The following is a 22382-nucleotide window of genomic DNA, read 5'->3' as shown; positions in this document are numbered from 1 at the left end:
GTTCAGCATGTGATTTTATAAGAACAAAAAGAAAGCTATTTTGCACGCACACAAAAAAAGAGAAAAGAAAACAAATGCAGTACTCAGTTGATTCTTTTTTCTCTGCTATAATATCTACTATTGTGCTTTATATGTAGAAAAGGCAATATAAAAATTTACTGGTTAAAAGAAAGGAAGATAAAACTTCATTAATTGACATTTTTTTTTGTTTGATGACTCTTTCAAATGCAGTAGATCTTCAGGGAGATACAGCATCTCCAGATATTTATTAGTAAATATTCAGATCTATATTTTTATGGTGCCTTCTCTTGCTATCCTGCTAGTCATGAAAGTAAGACTAATATTTGATTCTTAAATATGTTTACTTCTATTTTTCTTTTGGGCTGTTTAATGATTTACCATTTAAAGGCTTGATTGACATTTGTGTTTTGATTTTTTGAACTTTTTTTTTCTTGCATCACATTTTGGTCAGGTTATGTGTGGACTTGGTGAAATGGTTCCCAGACCTTCCGTTTTCTCTTTCCCTCATCTCACTATTTTCAGCTCTGAAGCTACCATGGCATATTGACAAGAGGGAATGGATAGAGCCATGGAGTCTGACACAGATAAAGCTATCAAAAATACCCTGCAGGGGCAAGCCCCAGGTCCAAATAGGTCTTGTTAGATCTGTATAGGCACTTTAGAGTTTCTTTCTCTGAACATGCATTTAATCATTGTACAGATGCGAGCCGTTTTCCCTTTGCCCCTAAACTCTGGATCTTGAGATCACATATCTGTACCTCCTGCAGGCATATATCTTTTATTAATGGAAACATCAAAATTCTGGCTCAGCTTTGGCAACTCAGTTTGTACAGAATTATTAAGCTATTTTGAGTGCTCCAGAAAAGTAAGATGCATATCTGGTATGAAAAAAAAATGTCATGCAGAGATGGAAATCTAATCAATTATATTTCCAATGAAGATACAAATTGTCTTTGTGTCTTAAATCTTTAGTGAAAATAGTTAATGGAAGCAAATTATGTCTATGTGGGATTGACAGAGACATTGTCATTCAATAGTGGCTGGGTTTTCAGTATCTAAAAAGTATTCTTTGTCCTTGGTCCTAGAGTCTTAAGTGTCGCCAGACAGAAATTTTTTGTACCTTTTTTGGCTTACTTATTTAAACTCTCAAAAATATGTTAGATAAGGCAGTTAAACCAAGGCTGCTTGAGTAAAGGGAAAATCATACATTTCTGTCCCAGTAAAAAACAGCTCAGAGCACAAATAATGTCATTTATCTAATAATGCCCTTCACTGCAATTTGTGCTTTATACAGTTGGGAGATGAATTTTTAAAATGCTATATTGGGGATATATGTGGCTTCTCATAGTCAGGCTTCTCAGGAATTTGAGCTCAATTTTAAATTTGAGCTGTTAAAAAGAAGGAATCTTTGCATATAATGTAGGTGAACTCGGGCACTGGTGTTCTGAAAAATCTTAACGTCCTTTGAGTTTTTAGTTTGCTTAATTTTGTGCAGTCAGTCTAAGGGATGCTTTTGCTGAGAATTGAAAGGTAACTGTGACTTCATGAGATTGTATTCCTGGGGTTTGGACTCAGTGGCTTCTTTTTGTGACTCTGCTACACTAACTATGCCTCTCATGCTGACACAATTAGGGAGGAAATTATTTCCAATTTTCTATAATGTAAGGACAACAGATGATGGAGATAATAAAGGGAACTATTTTACTGAGGACCTGTGAAGCATGTAACAGAACATTTAAGTTTGAAATAAAGGTTTTTTTTTTTTCAAATTGGGATCATATTAATGAAAAGAATCCTTTTTGAAGTATCTTTTAGGAAATACATGGTAAGGAAATTTAAGATGGTTCCTTTATTCAGCCAGTTAACATCAAGGTTTCAAGGTAAAACTCTTCTAGTAGCTAACATTAAGTGCTCACCATAGGACTAAGACAAATTACTGAACATCACCCAGTTACTAAGTGATAGAACCCAGATTTGAACTTGTTTAGTTTGAATCTAAGACTTTGTTAACCATATTAAGTATGAAGTTTTATGAAGTTATGAGAGAAAAAGTACTCAAGGCAATGAGTCATGATAATGCCTCCTTGATCTACCGGAATCTATTTTAGACCCGAGAGGTCCTCAAAGATATAACTTGTCTCTTATAAAATAATATTTAGGTCAACTACATAAATAGACATGGAATAATCACAGTCTGGTTGCAGTGGTGCAGAAATTCACCAAGGGGAACAATTTCCTTAATTTTAAAAAGATAATGGTAAGCCTTTCTCTTTTATTCCATTAAAATTCATGATAGAAAATTCAGTTTGGAAAAAGAAAATAATGTTAAACTAAATTCTACAATCAGAGGAAACCAGTGATAAAATTTTGGTATTTTATCTACTATATACACCATATTGTGATAGACAGGATATTGGCCCCTAAAAATGTCCATTTACTAATCCCTAGACTCTGTAGATATGCTATGTTACATGAAAAGGGGGAGTTAAATTTGCAGATGGAATTAAGATGCTAATTAACTGACCTTAAGACTGAGAGATTAGCCTAGAATATCTAGGTAAGATCTATGAAATTATAAGCATTCCTATAACACTGCTAGCTGTGAAGATAGAGGAAGGAGTCATGAGCTAAGGAATGCAAGAAACCTCTGAAATCTGGCAAAAGCAAGGACACAGACTCCCCATAGAGTTTCCAGAAGGAAGGAAAACAGCATGCCAACAACGTGATTTTAGCCCAGTGAGATCCATTTTGAACTTCTGACCTCTAGAACTGTAAGATAAGTTTGTGTTGTTTCAAATCTATCAACTTGTGATAATATGTTATAACAGTGAAAGGAACCTAATACACATATGCAATACACATACATATATATACATGTGAATATAAATAAAATATTTCCATGAAAATGAAAGAATACTAGATGAAATATCTTATGACCTGCCTTTGTTCAGTTAATGTATGAGTAATGTCCTTAGCCACATAAAAGGTGACATTTTAAAAATGGTCTGCTTTAGCAAAATTAGACAATAAAATAAAACAAAAAAGCAACTGAAAAGAAAAAGAAAAAGCAATTGAAAGAAAGAATTTGGCACTAACTGAATAGCTAACACATGCTGGGCATTTTATGGATATTACTTTATTTAAATTTTACAAAATTTTGTATGGCAGGGTTTTGAATCATTTCAAAGATGTAACTCACAAAACTGGTATTTGCACTTATTCAGTCTGATTCTAAAACCTATGACAGTTCCAGGATACCTGCTCTCTAAATGGGTACCAGTAAATTGCAAAATATTTAACCTCCATTAATAGGAGGTTAAAGTTTCCACTGCAATGAGATTCATTTACTTATTACTTTAATCATTAAGAATTAGCTTTAATGAAAACACAGAATGAAATAATTACTTGCAAGATGTGGCTGTTTTAACATACATCCATAAATTCTAAGATACTCCTCATTTGAGTGTGGACTGGACTTTTGTGACTTACTTCTAAGGAACAATGGTTGGCAGAGGTGACAGCATGTGATTTTCAAGAGAGGGTCATAAAAGGTATTTCAGCCTTCTCTGTGCCCTCTCTCTTGAAGCACTCATATTAGGGGAAGTCAACTGCCTTATCATAAGAATACCATGTTAGGCAGTCCTAAGGAAAGAGTCATACTGAAGGAACTGAGGCTTTTGTCCAAAAGTCATATGAGTGATATTCTTGGAAGAGGAGCCTCCAGTCTCATTTAAGCCTCGACTGAATATGGTCCTAGCCATCATTTTGACTGCAACGTCATAAGAGACTCCAAGTCATACAGCTTAGCAAAGATGCTCCCAAATTCCAAAGTCAAGGAAACCTTTATAAGATAATAACTGTCTATGTTATTGTAAGCCTCTAATTTTAGGATAATTTGTTTCACTGTAACAGACAACTAATACCCAAGAAGTGATATTTTGTCAGAAAAGTGTTTTCCAACTACAATATTTCATGATTCAATGAAATACTATGGAAAAAAGTGCCTTAGTTTGTCAGGAGCCTATGACAAATACCACACAATAAGTTGATGTGGTAATTTGAAGCTGTACGTACCCCAGAAAAAATGTTCTTAAATCTAATCCATTCCTGTGGATGTGAACCCATTGTTAGTAAGAACTTTTGATGAGACTACTTCAGTTAAGGTGTGACTCATCTCATTCATGATGGGTCTTAAGTTTATTAAGAAGTCCTTTATAAATGGAATGAATACAGAGGGAAAGATGCCATGAAAGCAAGAAGCTGAAATCAATGAAATATGGAAGAGAAGGAAGAACACCAGTAGATGCATTCATGTGCCTTGCCATGTGTAGAGGAGCCAAGGATCTCCAGCAGCTGGTTTTTAAGAAGAAAGCACCACCTTAATGATGCCTTTATTATGACATTTTTCTGGACTCTAATCATAAATGAATAAATTCCCGTTATTTACGTTGAATCATTTCATGGTATTGCTTTAAACAGCGTATGAAACTAAAAGAGGTTTTGGTACCAGAAGCTGGGTGCTGCTATTGCAAATACCAAATGGCTTTGGAATTGGGTGGAGGCTGGAAGAAATATGAGCTGTTTGATAATAAAAGCCTACATTGCTTTGAAGAAACTGTTGGTAGAAACATGGATGTTTAAGGTATTTCCAGTGAGACCTTAGGCACAAATGATAGAATGTGTTATTAGTCCATCCAGGTTGTAAGGCCTTTGTGAATAGCCTTGCTATCAGTACAGATAATTAGCATATCTCCTGGCTCATGCACTATTAATATCCATAAGTCTCTTAATTCAGCCTATTGACTGCCTTGCATAGCACTAGTCTCCCACCGTATAGTGCCAATACTAGGTTGAACTGCCACAGCTGTCCATATGAGAGGCTGCTCACTAGTGGATCCATCAGTGTACTCAGCCAACTCAGTAATGGTACCCGTGCCTTCAATAGTGGGCATTTCAGCAGCTATTTCAGGTATAGCAACTTTAGCTGCTGAATCTTCTAAATAGGACACTGGTCCAAGAATCTTGTGCATTTCTGAGCTCAGACGGCTGTGCTGAAAATGGTGTGCTGTAGCAGTAGGCTTTCCACTTGGTCAGCATGCTCAGTTGGGCACTGTCAGATTGTGGCTTAGAAGCCATGTTGGTTATTAACCCCTGAATAGGGATGGTGGTTTTAAGGGGCTGGACATCTTTGGGTCAGTCCATCTACTTACAATAAGGCATTACGTGCAGCATACAATTGCTTTTCTGGGGGGAGGCTATTACTCAGATCTGCTCCTTTCCGTAATAGTGGCCAAAAGCCAAGGGACATTCATTTAGAATGTTGCCTTTGCCAATAACCCCACTCAAAGCCAAAATCAGTGTGGGCTACATCCAATTCACAGGGAAGGTCTGGATCTTCACCCTCCCAGTGCTTATACCTGTGCCATCACCCTGTTTGACTTTACAAAAGCAGTCTGCTGGAGGTCTTCTCATTTCCAAGTAGGACCTTTTCTAATTAGCATACACAAAGGTTTTACTATTTGGGCTAAGTGAGCATAAAAAGGTTTCCAAAACATCAACAACCCTGAAAACCATTAGTTGTTCTGGTGTTTGTGGAATGGGGAGAGATTGCACATTATCAATTATAGCAGAAAGTATAGTTTTTGTCTTACCCAACCATAAAACATCCAAGAATTTGACAGAGCAGCCAGGACCTTATAGCTTATTGCGAGTTACTGCCTATCCCTGACTCTCAAAGTGAAATATCAAGGAGTCTGAGGTTTCTTTTATTTCTGAAAGAGAGTTACTGGTTAATATGACATCATTAATATAGAGAAGTAGATTTTTTCACTTAGCCAAATCCTTTGCCACGAGGCTGTGACAGATGGTCGGGCTCTGTAAATAGCCTTGAGAGAGTACAGTGAAAGTCTTTTGTTCCCTTTTCCAGGTGAAGGTGAAAGCAAGATGACTGGCTTTATGTAAGGAAATACAAAGAAAGCATTAGTTAAATTTAAAACAAAATGATAATGGCGTAATTGAGTGCTAATTCCTTGTAGTAAAGAGGCAACTTTTAGAACCACTATAAACAAAGGTGGTGTTACCTTATCTTTGTTCCCAAACCTCTTACAAATAGTGCACAGTGGTTTTTGCCACTTGTTCTGCCTCAGTAGCCATCTGCAAGCCTCCTAAATGGGACCATGCTGTGGTTGCCACTAATTGATGGTCTCTTTTCTCTTTACTCAAATATAGTTGTCTTGCTATCTGCTGTAATATTAATTCAATGAAAGGTCCTCATAGCAACAGACAGGCCAGCATTTGCCCAACCAGACAAACCACTTGTCCATCTTGACAGATGAACCTGACCATAACATATACAATCAAACACACCGACACAAGCATTACGGGAGTCCCAGAAGGAGAAGAGAGAAAGGGGCAGAAGGAATAGTCAAAGAAATAATGACAGAGAACTTCCCAAACTTCACAAAAGATATAAATATGCACATCCAAGAAACTCAGAGAACATCAAACGTGATAAAAATGAAGATACACCCTATCATGTATTGACTACACTATCAAATGCCAAGGAAAAGGAGAGAGTTCTGAGAACTCCAAGAGAAAAACAATGTGTTACACAGAAGGGAGCTCCAATTAGATTGAATTCCAATTTCTCAATGGAAACCATGGAGACCAGTAGGAAGTGTATTGAAATATTTAAAGTTTGAAGGAAAACAACTGCCAGTCAAGAATTTTATATCGAGCGAGGGTCTACAAAATAAGGGAGCGTTTAAGACATTTTCGGATAAACAAGAGAGGAGAGAGTTCCTCACCACTAGACTACTTGCAATGCTACTACTTGCAATGCTACATTGCACTACTTGCAATGCTAAAGGAAGTTCTTCATAAGGAAAGGAAAAGACAGTTGATGATGGTTCAAAGGAGCATAAAGAAATAAAGGCCTGTGTAAAGGTAACCACTTGGGAAATTATAAATCTAGTGTCGTTATTTTGTATTTTTTGGTATGTAACTCCACTTCTCACTTCCTTCATGTGCTAAAATACAGACACATAAAAAACAATGATTAATGCATGCTTTTGGAACACAGTGTACAAAGGTATAATTTGTGACAAGTACAAAAAGGTGGAGTTATGGAGGGGTATAGGAATAGTGTATATGTATGCTACTGAATTAAGTTGGTATCAAACCAAATATGATTGTTGTATATTTAGCATTTAAAATTTTAACCCCATCATAACTACAAGGAAAACAGATGAAAAACATATCTATAGAGGAATTAGAAGTCACTCAATGTGGTACAACACACAAAGCATTCAAATATAAAATTAGTCTTTAATGGAAGTTAGGAACAAAATAGGTATGATGCTTACAAAAGCCAAAAAGCAGAATGGCTGAAGAAAGTCCTGTATTTCAGTATGATTTAAATGTAAATGGATTAACCTCTCTAGTCAAAAGGCAGAGATTGGCAGAATGAATTTCAAAGCAAGAGCCAACTATATGCTGTCTGAAAGACTCACCTCAAGTCAAAGATACAAGTAGACTGAGGGTAAAATGTTGGAAAAAATATATAACACTCAAGAAGTAGCCAGAAGAGAGTGAGACATCTGTACTAATATCAAATAAATTAAACTCTGTCAAAAACTATTATGAGGTACAAAGATGGTCTTTATATATTGATAAATGGGACAATTCAATATAATTACAATTCATTATAATTTATAACAATTATAAATTTGTATGCACCTAAAAGCAGGCCCCAAAAGATATGAAGTAAATACTGACAAATATGAAGGGAGAAATTGACATTTCTACAGTAATATTAGGAAGCTTTAACACACCACTTTCAATAATTGATAGAATATCTAGTCAGAAGAACAATAAGGAAGTAAATGACTTGAACAATACATGACCCAAACAGACATATATGGACAGTTGACTACCCCCATCAAAAACAGAATACACATCTCAAGTGCATATGGATCGTTCTCCAGGATAGGCCACATGATAAGTCATGAAATAGTTTTAATAAATTCAAATATATTGAAATCATATGAAGTATATTCTCTGACCACAATGGGATGAAGTTAGAAATCAATAACAGAAGGAGAAATGGAAAATTCCCAAACAGGTAGATTTTAAACGACATACTCTTAAATAACCCAAGAAATCAGAAGCAAAATTAGGAACTATCTTGAGGTTGCTGAAAATGAAAATACAACCCACCAAAATTTATGGGATGCAGTGAAGGCAGCACTGAAAGGGAAATTTATAGCTCTAAACACGTATATTTAAAAAGAATAAAGACCTCAACTCAGAGACTGCAAAACTGGAAGAACTAAAAAAAGAAGAGCAAACTAAATCCAAAGTAAGCAGAAGAAAGGAAGTAACCAAAGCAGAGTGAAGATAAATGAAACAGAAAAGAGAAAACAACAATAGAGAGAATCAACAAAATCAAAACTTGGTTCTTTGAAATGATCAATAAAACTGACAAAACTTTAGGCAGACTGACAAATAATGAAAGTCAGAAATGAAAAGGGGGACATATTAACAGCTCTGCTGAAATAAAAAGAATATAAAAGGATACTAGGAACAATTGTCTGTCAATACATTAGATAGCCTAGATGAAATGGACAAATTTTTAAAAACACACAAACTACCAACATTGACTGAAGAAGAAATAGAAAATCTCAAAAATAGTTACTAATAAAGCGACTGACTCAGTAATTGAAAACCTCCCAACAAGGAAAAGCCAAGGACAAGATGGCTTTACAGGGGGCCTCCACCAAACATTTCAAGACTTTACTCTAATTCTGTTCAAACTCTTCCAGAAAATTGAAGAGCAGGTCCACAAAGCCAACATCCCCTCAAACCAGAGGTGGATAAAGATACCACAGGACAACAAAACTACAGACCAATATCTCTTATGGATATAGAAACAAAAATCTTCCACAAAAATGCTAAGAAGTCTAATCCAAATGCAGGAGGCAGAGTTCTCACCTGCCATGCTGGAGACCCGGGTTCAGTTCATGGAATCTGCCCATGTAAAAAAAAAAGGAAAAAGGCCTTATATACCTTGATGAAATGGAATTTATCCCTCGTATGTGAGGATGGTTCAACATAAGAAAATCAATTGATGTAATATACTACATTAATTGGATGAAGGAAAGAAAACACCCATGATCATCTTCACTAAGGAAGAAAAAGCATTTGCAAAATACAGCACATCTTCTTGATGAAAACTCTTAGAAAAATAGAAATAGAAGGAAACGTCCTCAACATGACAAAGACCATATATAAAAAATCCTAACATCATACTTAATCATGAAAGACTGAAAACTTTCCATCAAGGATCAGGAACAAGCTAGAGATGGCCACTGCCACCACTGTTATTCAACATTGTACTGGATGTTCTTCTCAGACAATTAGGCAAGAAGAAGAAATAATGACATCCAAATTGGAAAGAAGAAGTAAAACTTCCCCATGTGCATATGATATGATCATTTATACAGAAAATCCTGAAAAGTTTGCAATAAAGCTTCTAGAGCCAATAAATGGATTCAGCCAAGTGGTGTGGTAAAATAGCAACACCCCAAATGAGTACTGTTTCCATACACTAGCAACGAACAAGCAGAAGAAATCAAGAAAAATATTACATTCACAATAGTAACTAATAGAATCAAATATCTAGGAATTAATGTAATTAAGGATGTAAATTAATTACATTATTACATAATTACATTATTTACAGAAAACTACAAAACATTGGGAAGAAGCAAAAAAGACCTAAATATATGTAAGGACATTCCATGTTCCTAGATTGGATGACTAAATATCATTAAGATGTCAATACCACCCAAAATAATTTATAAATTCAATCTAATCTGAATCAAAATTCCAACAACTTCATTTACAGAAATGGAAAAGCCAATTATCAAATTTATATGAAGGCAAGGGGCCTCAAATAGCTAACATCAACTTGAAAAAGAAGAATGAAGTTGAAGGACTCACACTTCCCAATCTTAAAACTCATTGCAAAGCCATAGTAATCAAAACAGTGTGGTTTTGGCACCAGAAGAGATATATAGACAATTGGAATTGAATTGAGAACTCAGAAATTAACCCTCACTTTTATGGCCAACTGATTTTTGATGATGTGGCAAAGGCCACTTAATTGGGAAAGAATCATCTTTTCAACAAATGCTGCTGAGATAACTGGATACGCAAAAGATTGAAGTTGACTCCATTTCACATTGTAGAGAAAAATCAGCTCAAATTGGTTCAAAGATCTTAATATATGAGTTAGAACTATTAAACACCTAGAAGCAAATGTAATAAAGAATCTTCAGGACATTGTGTTAGACAATAGTTTCTTTGACTTTATATCCAAAGCACAAGCAACAAAATAAAAACTGAAATCAAAATGGAAAGATTTTGAGCTTCAAGGGACTTTACCATTAAAGCAACATCACAGTCTACACAATGGGAGAAAACATTTGGAAACCACATATCTGATTAAGATTATAATCAAGATTATATAAAGAAATCTTTCAACTTAACAACAAAAAGATAAACACAACTAAAAAATGGGCAAATGACTGGAACAGATCTCTCCCCAGAGTAAATATACAAATGGCCAGAAAGCACATGAAAAGGTGCTCAAAATCATTAACCATCATGGAAATGAAATAAAAACCACAATGAGTTACTATTTCCACCCATTAGAATGGCTACTATTTAAAAAATGGAAAATAGCAAGTGTTGGAATAGATGCAGAGAAATAAGATCACTCATTCATTGCTGAGTGGTAATGTAAATAGGTCGGTAACTCTGGAAGACAAGTCTAGCAGTTCCTCAGAAAGGTAAGTATAGAACTATCACATGACTCGGCAATCCCACTACTAGATATATATATTCAAAATAACTGAAAGCAGGGACTCCAGAATATATTTGCACACCAATTATGATTGTGGCATTATTCACAATTGCTGTAAAATGGAAGCAACCCAATTGTCTATCAATCAATGAATGGATAAATAAAATGTGGTTTATAGACATAGAGGAATATTATTTAGCTGTAAAAAGGAATGAAGTCATGATACATGCGAAAACATGGATGAACCTGGAAGACATCATGTTGAGTGAAATAAGCCAGACACAATATGACAAATATTTTATGATCTCATTGATTTGAAACAACTACAATAAGCAAAGACATAGAGTCAGAATCTAAAATATAGGTTACCAGGGGATGAGGTGGGGATAGATGAATTAGACGTTAAGTCTTAAAATGTACGGGATTCCTGTTTGTAATGATGGAAATGTTTTAGTAATGGGTGAGGTGATGGTAACCATAACATTATGGATGTAAATAACAACACTGAAATATAAATCTGAGCATGATTAAAAGAGGGAGATGTTAGATTTTATATAGGGTAACAGAATAAATTTTTAAAAAAATCCATGGAACTCCATTATACAAACAATGAGTCCTAAGTTAAGCGATGGGCCTTTAATTAACAGTACAGTTATACAGATGTGTTATAATCAATTGTAACAGATGAGCCAGAGCAGCGCAGGGTGTTGGCTGTGGGGTGGTGTGTGGTAATACTGTATTTTATGCTTTCTTTTTCAGTAAGCCCAAACCTTCTTCAATAACAACTACAACAACAGTAATAATAATGTATTGGCTTATGCTTTGGAAGCTTAAAGTCCAATATCAAGATATTGCCAAGACTAGTTTTTTGCCTGGATTCGGTAGTGTGTTGGTGTGGACTGTGGACAGTCCTTGGGTTTTCTTGGCTTGTATCTCTGCCTCCTGTCACATGATGATATTCTCTCCTTTCATCTGGTCTTCTGGTTTCTGCTGACTTCTGGCTCTTTACTGTGGCCTTCTCTGACGAACTGTGTCTGCATTCCTTCTGCTTATAAAGGGCTCTAGTAATAAGGATTAAGGCCACATCTTAAATAAAAATAACATCTCCAAAATGTCCTATTTATGGATGGTTTCACACCCACAGGAATGAAGACTAAGAATGCATCTTTTAGTGGGCACATAATTCAATCTACCACAAAACAGGAAGTTGGAAGAAAACAAAAAGGGAAGATCTGTAGCACACTGAAGCATGGGGAAAGGTTGAGCAAATGATATAGGAACCTTGGGTTCCAATTTAAAATGATGTACAAGCATCTGAAGAAATAAGTACTATTAATATTCTACATAGAATCCGTCCATGCATCCAGTTTCCCAACCAACCACCTGTGTCATGTAGATTGTCTTTTAACTTGGCCTCTTTAACCAATTAGCTATCATGTTTTCATAACTTCGTCACCTTTTACTCTGTTTCTTGTCTTCTTTCCAGCACTCATTGCTTATAGCCTAGAATGGTGCAAACATTTCCTGACTACCTCCATCTGTTATTAATGTTGAAGTCAGAGTGATCCTTCGAGAATCCAAATCCAATCTTGTCAGTCTTCTCCTCTCACGATGAAATTCACACTTAGTAATTTGACACAAAGAAGACTCTTTGTGATCTGATCTGGCCCCACATTACCTTTCAAATTTCATTTTCTGATCTTCTCTAACATTCACTTTTGTGCTACCAGTCGTAAGCTAGCAGTTCTCTGAATAAAGTGTCTCTCGTACCTCTTTACTTCCGCATAGGTTCAAATTTCAATTCTCCTTCTTACTAGTGTGTGTCCTTGGCTCAATTCTTAACCTCTACTGGTTTCAGCGGCCTCATATATAAAATAAGGGTCATTATAGGACATGAATAAAGGGGCTTCTTTGTTTATTAACATGCTATTACATATAAACACTTGAATGGGTGTCTGATTTGTCGTAAATACTTAACGAATGACTATTTGCTCTTCCTTTTGCCTCTTCCCTTTTGTTTGCATGGCTAACTACTTTCAAGACATAATTAAGATTTAGCTTTTCAGGGAAACGTTCATGCAACCAGCAGGTTGATTTTGATGCCTCTTTTCTGTGTTTCTGCAGATCCAGTGTCATTTTATTAATCTAACCTTTTTTCTCCATTATTACTTTATTTGACCAGGCTTGCCTCTTTCTTATAGTATGTTTAGAGGAAATATTTATAAAAGACACTATTTTAAAAATGAATAAGCTCAGGATGACCAAATAAAACTGCAAACTGTTCATACCTGAAGCTTAATTTAATCGTATTTTCGTGATGTCAAAAGCAGAAGCAGCAGGCATTAAATCAGTGAATTCTCACAGAAAATACACACAAACTGGTTTTCAACATATGTCTAACATAGCTTACGAGACGTCCTAGTAAATACTGTTAATCTACCCCATATGAGAGATGTGCTTTAGCAAACTACACCAAAAAAAATGGACAGAAAACTGTATACCAGGAATGCAGACCTTAAGGAAATTAATTAATAGCCAAATGTCTTAGGTTGCCTGTCTGCTATAACAAACACCAAACAATGGCTTGGCTTACGCAAAAATAATTTATTGGCTCGTGGTTTTGGAAGCCAGAAATCTAAAATCAAGGCATTGGCATGCCCATACTTTCTCTCCAAAGCCTGTGGCATCCCGATACTGGCTTGCTACAATCCTTGGGGTTCTTTGGCTTGTACCTCTGTCTCCTTTACGTTGTGATCTCTCTCCTGATGTTTACTCTTCTGCTTTCTGCTTGTTGACTCCCAGCTTCTTCCTGTGAGGCCTTCTCTGACTTCTGGCTTCCAGTTTCTTCTCTTTTTAAGGCCCCTCCAATACTATGGATTAAGTCACATCCTGATTCAGCTGGCTACAACCTTAACTAAAAATACCATCTTCAATGGGTCTTATTTAGAAATAAGTCCATACCACAGGAATGCAGATGAGGAACGTGTCTTGTGAGAGCATACATAATTCAGTCGATCCTACTAAACAATTATGTGTACACTAAAATGAGACGAAATGCCCTGTTAGTTAATGCATAGTAGAAATAACAGCATTAATATACTAAAATGTTTGTCAAAACATTTATCAAAATTATTGGGATAAAAACTTAAAGTTTCATTTTATATAGTGTAGTTTCAGTTGTTTTATTTTTGATATAACACATTTAAAATAGACTAAGTGAAACAATCTTCTACAAGTAGCCTATTATGTATAAATCCCTATTACATTTTATAAACAACTCAAATCTACTTACTCCATAAATGCTTGAACCAATAGTATCCAAATATTTCCCAGCAGGTTTGGGGATGTGCCACCTAGACCTACCTCCAGAACTAAAGACTCATTCTAATTAGCTGCCGGACACCTCGGCAGAAGAAAACCACCTCTCCCAAGGCCGTGTCCCTTTCCTGGAGACAGTCTTCATCCAATGAGGGGTCAATTCAAGGATCTAAAGACTCAGCCTCTTCTCCAATTAAAGAAAGTACTAAAGGCCCATATCAGCTTCAGTGCTCCTTTAGGGGTCTGGTGACCCCTTCGTTGTGAATATAGCACAAGCCAGTTCTGCCCAGTCTTATATCCTTCCCTACTTTCACAGGAATTAATCCCAAAAGCAATCCTTAATAAAGTTCCTGTAGACTGATCCCATTCAGCAGTTGTCTTCCTGAAAAGCCTTTCCTATAGCAGTATTAAATCCTCAGCTCATTGTTATGATGGAATTCCCAAAATAAGAACATATTTGACTTTTTATGTCAGTCATGCATTAAGTTTGCATTCCATCATTCCCACAGCCAATCATTCACTCATTTATCTAATTCTTAATTCAGTAATTTACTAATTCATATGGTATTTTTAAAAACCATATCATGCTACTTGGCTAACATCACAATTACTTATATCATTCATTCTAAGAATGTTTTTGCCCCCAGATTATACTACTTCCTCAGTGAGGGTACGTCTTACAATTGATAGCATCTTACCATTTCTGTTGGTCAGGCAAATCTATGTTGCTGTTGTCATTGCCAGAGAAAGTACGAAGTTGGCTATTATTGCTGATGGCCAGACTGGACAATTGAATCTCCCCTGCTATGTTTTGATCAATATCAGAAAAATCCAGAATAGGAGGCATTCTACAAGAAAACTGGCCTGGACTATCCAGCAAAGTCAATATCACATACACACACATGCACAAACATGGTGAGGAACTATCCCATTTTAGAAGAGGCTCACAGACAATAACCAACTCAACTGGATTTGAATTGGGTAAACAAAAAACTACAAAAGCCTGTTTTGATACAATCAGTGAAGCTTAAACACAGATCGTGTGTATTACTTAATGTAAATTTTCTTAAATTGATAATGGTATTGTAGCTATGTTAAATAATGTTTTTTATTATAGGAAATGCACACTAAAATATTTGGTAGTAATGTTTCATGATGTCTAAATGTATTTTCAAATGATTCCTCAAAATCCAAAAGTAGAAAGAAAGCTAAAATGGCTACGTAATAAGTGCAATATACTGGGGTTTGCAGGTATTCCTTGTACAACTCTTTCATATTTCTGTAACTTAATAATTTGAAAAAGCTTGGAAGAAATAACAATATATATGTGAAACACACCCACCCAGACACACGTACATGAACTTGAAGAACAGGTATCAGCAGCGTGGGAAGAAAATCCTGGTGATGATTGTGGCGTATCACCAAGGCTGTTGGTGCTACCAAGGTCAATGTTATGGGTTAATATATAGACATCATCCCTCAACCAGGTAGACTGGGAGATGGAGAATTTTTTGGAATACTTTTACAAATTTCTCTTGTTTTTATATTTGGTTTTATGTCTGCTCAAGATAAACAATTATGTCTAATCCTAAAAAGAGCTCTTAATAAATAAAATAAAAAACATAAAGGGATGTGAGAGCATTCTCAATAGTTTGAGGGTTTTCTTTCCTAATGATGCATAAAGTAATGGTGTTTCCTATAGTTGATGGTATCATCAAATAGAAAAAAAATATGGTCAAATAACTGAACTATACATATACTCTTAAAATATGATACTGTTTAGAGTAGACCTAATGGGTGTTGTGTAAAACAGAGTAAAATGTTGTTTGCAGAATTCATTGGTGTGGCAGTGAGAGTCAGTTGTCAACTTGGCCAGGTGAAGGCACCTAGTTTTGTTGCTGCGGACGTGAGCCAATGGTATGTGAACCTCATCTGTTGCTAATTACATCTGCAGTCGGCTAGGAGGAGGGCCTGCTGCAGTGAATGACCTTTGACTTAATTGGCTGGTGCTTAAATGAGAGACTCAATGTAGCACAGCCCAAGCAGCTCGGCATACCTCATCTCAGCACTCGCAGCTCAGCCCAGGCCTTTGGAGATGCAGAAAGGAATCACCCCTGGGGAAAGTTGTTGGAACCCAGAGGCCTGGAGAGAAGGTCAGCAGATTCCATCCTGTGCCTTCCCACGTAAGAAAGAACCTCAGTGGAAAGTTAGCTGCCTTTCCTCTGAAGAACTAACAACATAAATCCCCTTTTATTAAAAGCCAATCTGCCTCTGATGTGTTGCATTCCAGCAGCTAGCAAACTAGAACAATTGGTGGTGTTAAAATAAATAGCACCATCAACAACACCTGTATATATTGTATACTAGGAATTAACCACATGTAATGGAAGCTGTGGTATTTCATATTTTGAATGAGGAGAAGTGATTAGTAAGGACAAAAGAGAGAAAACTGTAACAACACAGGCCACCGTCTCTTACATTTACATTTCTATTGTGAATGCTTTGAAACATGCACATTAGTAGAAAGACTAGAACAATTACATCAAGTGCATCATCCAGCTTGGACAGTTAATATGTGTGCACTGTCTACAATCTCTTTTGAAATGATTAAAGAAAGTGATTTACTACAAGCGGGAGGTAAGATCAGAAGTCTTCTTGAATATTCTGCTAGATCTATGATTTTTAAAATTACTGCATTGATGGACATTGGATAAATGTGTATTCATTCATACATACAAGCATGCAACTATGCCTACAGGTATGTGTGTATACATTTACACATTTGCACATGCTTATACGTGCATGTGTATATATCTATGTTTGTATCTATGTATTTTGTTTACACTTACAGACTGAATGTCTTGTTTTATTGTGAGCTGAAGAATAGATCTGGTTTGTTCTAAGCGATTATGAGATCTAACCTGGATTTAGGATTATGACCCTTCTAATCTTTCGTATTTGAATTAGCTGAGCTCTAAGGCAATGAAGTCAATTCAGAGAAAATCTTGTGGTAAATATGAAAAATAAACATATACGGAAAAATGCAAGCTTCTTTTTAGATAATGTTTGAAAATCTGAAATACATACAGATTATGGTTCATTTTTTGAAAATGAACTGTTAAATAAAGGAGTAAATTAGGCATAAAACTGAGGAAATTGTATTCCGAATTGATTTACCAGGTTTCACCTACTACCCCACACCCTTAATATTTAGCATATTTTCTTCTAACTGTAATTACAAACATTCATAAATTCAGTTCTGGTTACCTGGATTTTTATTCTTGGACAATTTATAGTTATTCAGCTTTGCCTCCTGTATCATGACCTATCGTTAATATGCATTCTTCTGTCGCTAAGGGATTATTGATTTTGGATCTAGCTCGACTTCTTCAATATGAGTCGGTTTGAAAATGCTATTTTTATTCAGATTAAAGAATTTGGGATTCAACAAGTCAATAGCATATGGAGGATGTCAGGCTGATTCATTCTCTGAGTAGTCTTTGCAGATACCCTAGGGTGTGGGATAAACTAGGTATAGATTTTTCAGGTCTGATGGCACAGCACTCTATTTTAATTCCATTTTACAATAATAGCCATGCAGAATGGCTAAGAGCAGCTGGTCAATTGAACTACAAGAAGAGGGTGAATCATTGATTTTGAGTACAGCTTTGGAAGAAATAAAATATTGATTAAAACAAACTGAAGTGATTTCCTTTACTTTCTCCATTTACAGTTAATTTAACATTTTGCTGTCATTAGTGAGACGGGGAGATACAAAAACTATGAAGAATTTTTGAGAGTGTTTTGAGACACGTTCAGCGGTGATTCGAAAGAACGAGCCAGGCTTTTCTGATTGCTTCAAAACGACTTTTTCTAAATGTTCAGGTTTTTATTGATCGGTTGTACAGACATGATGTCCCTGTTGAAACTTATTTGCCTTTGAGTTTTGGCAGAGAGTGGGATTCTGTTTAAGTTATATTAAAAATGATTTTTGAAAACTGTTACATGGCATCATTTCTAAATGGCAATTTTCAGGACAGGTGAAAGATGTTAATAAAAAATACTGGTCAGTAACATTCTTTCCATAGTAATGGAGATGAACATCAATAAAATGTATAGTGTAAAAAATTAAATTGAAATGTTGACAATAAGCAGCCGATTACAATGATTCCGAGCGTTTGAGCGCTGTTTAACAAAGGTCAAAGCCCCCAAATCATTTCAGAAATGATCGTCTCCTCTTGGCCCAATTAGGGAGCCTGAATGTGGTTACATACTTGTGGTTCTCAGGATCCTAATTGCACATAAAATCTCCCTCCAAATCATAACCCATGTGGGACTTCTCAGTCTCTTTCCCTCCTAAACAAAAGGTGGATTATTAAAATGTGAGATTTCATGCAGAATCGGAAAACGGCCTGGAAGGCACTCAGTTAACACTTGCACCATGAAATTATAATTTACCTCCACTCATTGTAATTCCACTGACCAGCAGCAGGCAGTTGTCTTTTTATTTTATTTTATGAAAGCAGAGAAGTTTAATGACTTGAGTTTAAGCAGAAGGGCCTACCACTGCCAGTGGACAGGACCTGTGCTGGTGGCAAATTATGGCAGAGCAGGTTAGGGTTTCTGAGCAGTGCCTGGGCACTCTGCTCTGAGCTGAGCTGGACAAAGACCCTTAAAGGCAGGGACTGAGGATCTCTTGCCAAAAACTCACTCCTTTGCGAAAAGAAAGGTGCTGTAAAACCTCAGATTTGCCACCCCAATCTGCTGCTTCTGTCATCTCTTGCTCTACACTCTTGTAAGTTCTTGCTTCTTATTGCAGATGAGGTTTTACGCTTTTACTTTGTTCATACAGACAATAAGAGCAGAGCATAATTTTGTCTTAAATGAGAGCTAAGGACAGTTAAATTTACATTTATTGTTACAGAAATTAAATCATAGCTTAGCTATATTTAGTGTAGTGATGGTGACCCTTCCCCTGCAAAAGCAATAATAATCAACCAGATTTATAGAGGTATGTTTTAGATTTTTTTCCCCCAGTGGCTGTTCTCAGAGCGGTGACACTGTCAAGGCTCACAGCTAAACAATGACTCTATATTATATTGCTGTTGAATTGATGCACAATTCAGATTACTGTGTTCTGAGCAGGAAAATATGGAAAGTATTACACTGATCGTAAGGATTTGCTGTACTTCCCCACTAGCAAAAAATCTTTAAAGTTTACAGAAAGCCTATTATTATGTATTTCCACCTAACATATTATAATGTTGTTATAAAAAAATACAGATGAGGGGTATGGTTTCCTTCCAGCTGAGGCAATGACATTCCATTGTTCAAAAAGTAATCACCAGGGGCCGGCAACGGTGGCTCTGTGGCAGAATTCTAGCCTGCCATACCAGAGACCCGGTTCGATTCCCCGAGCCTGCGCATGCAAAAAAACAAACAAAAAACGTTAAGCCCCAGGGCTGGCTTCCTGAGTGTGCAACCTATGCTCACAGCCGGCTCCACACATAGAAGGCCCCTGCCCGAGGTTTAATGCTTTGCTATCACTTTTCTTGAAATTCTTAATACTTTCTTTAAAAAGAGTCCCCGGGTTTTCATTTTGCACTGGGATCTGCAAACTATGTAGCTGGCCCGGGTATGCCTGATTGTATATAAGCTGGTGCTCTAGCTCACAGACTTTATTTTTCCCTTCTCCTTCCTCTGAGTGTGTTACATGGTTCTTGTCTGGGTTATGGGGTTTAGCCTATTTTTACCTTTCTGCACTGCTTCTTATGTTCCATTTTCATGGTGTTTAGATTACAGCAGACGCGAGCTTCCTGTGTCTCAGAGCCAGCCATGAATCAGGCGGGAGCTGGGACCACAGGGCTGTCAAAGGAGCTGCCGGGTTCCAGCTTTAAAATAACAAGTGTTTGACAGCTTAGTTTACATAACTGCAAAATTGTGGCTATATTCTACAACGCAGTTACATGTGACACAATAACTGGGGACTTAATTTATTTAGACTTTTCCCTCACACTATAATTTCCAATAAATAAATCTCCCAGGGGCAGGAAGACATGGCATTTCACAATGCACACATTTTCCTCCCTGACTTCGGACCTGCTTTCCTTTCTTGGAAGTGAACAAAATGAACACCACACCTCATAATTTTTATTTTTCCCTACTTGCCACAGCCTGTGTGGAGGATTCATGAGAATGAATGGAGTGCTCATGGGATATGTTAGAACAAGTTTCACTTCATTTGCTAACGTACCTTTTTCTCATATATATATATAGTTTTCCAAGGATCCCAAGCACTGTAGACAGTGATCAGCCAGAATGCAAGAGAAATCAAAATTTTTCTTAAAGGCACTAAACCAATGTGCAGAAAATTAGTTTTAGTTTGTGCATTCATCTTTTTAATTATTTTTAAAATTAAGGGTGGGCAATTGAAATGTGTAAATGAAAAGAGAGGAAGGTGAAAGTAAATAGTGGAAGACATCCACTTCCCTCCAGAGGAAAGAACAGTCATTGTCTTGGTATTATTTAATATTTATGTAATGGAAGAGATGTCTAGAGTCAAGCACAATGGATGAAATTGTGCCAAAGATGAACACAATCCCTGCCTTGGGGTGCTTTCTGCCTAGGAATAGGTCAAGAGTGCATTCAAGGGAAGGAAATGAACTGAGGAATGGAGAATTTCACTGTTTTTTGGTGAGTGCCAAGACACCTGTAGGCTTTGAACAATGGCTTTGGATGGGAAACGTTGGAGATATTTCTCTTTAATTCTGAAAAGCCTATGGTAAAACTGGTAGGTTCTGTGTCATAATGTGAGTGTATGTGTGTGTGTGTGCCCAAAACCAAGTGGACAATGACGAAGCTGTTGTTAATGTCTGACAAGTGCTGATTAATTAAATAAGAAATTCTTAGGAAATTGAGAGGAGGTTTCTATGGAAATCATGAAGTTGTGGAGAAAGTTAGAAAGCTAACCAGAGCTGGCGCTCCTCAAGGGTAAGAATTTCTCACAAGAGGAAACTCCAAGGGATTCTGTCTTCTTTTCAAATAATAACGTCGAAGATTCTTTGTGCCATGAGCTATATGAGAGCGCATAAATTTGTCCTTTCTTTTCTCTACTTTCTTATCTGCTTAAGTAACATAGTGGATGGAAATTTGGGGGGAAGGGAAATTAAGGCATAAAGGAATGGTCTAAATTTCTCTGCAGCTGCTTCCATACGTATTTTATTTTCATTGTAGATACACACAATCAGTGTAGGAATCCTAAAATGCAGAACAATGGATAAAAAAGTATAAGATAGTAATTTTTAGAAGGATAACTGTCTGGGAAAGAATATTAAAATTTAATAGAGGAAGAATTATATATTCAACTTGTTAACCCAAGAGTTGGATACTTGCCAACTCTCGAAAGATTCATGAAGTCATTCATCCTAAATGAGGGTCCCTTCTCCATCTGTCCAGTGCATACAGTAGCCACTGAGCCTGTTCTGAGTATGTCACCTGGCAAGAAGCATCAGAAATCCTTTTTTCACTACTTCTCTAGGGCAGCATCTTTTAAAGGTTCTAATTGCCCTCTGCTTGACTTTTTCTCTTGCACAGTGTATAGTATCCGAACTTTCCACGCACATGAGAATGAGTCAAAAAGAATACCAGAGAAATTTTCTTAGAGATGTATTTCTTTTTTCTTTTTGTGTCGGGTGGTGGTTATCTGTCTTCCTTTTATTGTTTTTAGGAAGAAAATAGAGGCTATGTGTTGCCCATGAGAATTGCTACCTCCCCTAACCAAATTGACACTATCGATTAACTTACACATCATTAACCTACATCAAAAGTAAAGTGAGGGGTGCACAGGTAGTTTGGTGGTTAGAACGCCCACCTTTCATGCAGGAGACATGGGTTTGATTCTCGGACCATGCAGCCCCCACTCCCCAAAAAAGGAAAGTGAGGCCAGTTAAATAATTAATTTGTACATTTAGACATAGACTGCAGATCTTGTCTACAGTTTTTGGAACAATTAAGTCTAAATGCCTCCTAAAGCTTTTACAGTATGTTACTATTCTCTCTTTATCACGTTTGGACTGAAACAGTAAGATTCTAGGTAATGTATCAGGTAGGCATCATGATGGTGACAAGTGATGTGATAGGAAGTTCTTGGGCTCTATGTATGCACATGCCGCATCTC

At 36.5% G+C, this 22382-nt stretch overlaps 1 long non-coding RNA gene across 2 annotated transcripts in view; it reads left to right on the top strand.

Annotated features, from left to right (window-relative positions):
• LOC143688076 (uncharacterized) overlaps positions 1 to 22382 on the top strand; it is a 188186-nt gene that overhangs the window by 96652 nt on the left and 69152 nt on the right. The window lies entirely within an intron of this gene.

This window comes from Tamandua tetradactyla, chromosome 1 (assembly GCF_023851605.1).
Source record: "Tamandua tetradactyla isolate mTamTet1 chromosome 1, mTamTet1.pri, whole genome shotgun sequence".
Taxonomy (NCBI): domain Eukaryota; kingdom Metazoa; phylum Chordata; class Mammalia; order Pilosa; family Myrmecophagidae; genus Tamandua; species Tamandua tetradactyla.
This window is presented reverse-complemented; position numbering and strand designations above follow the sequence as displayed.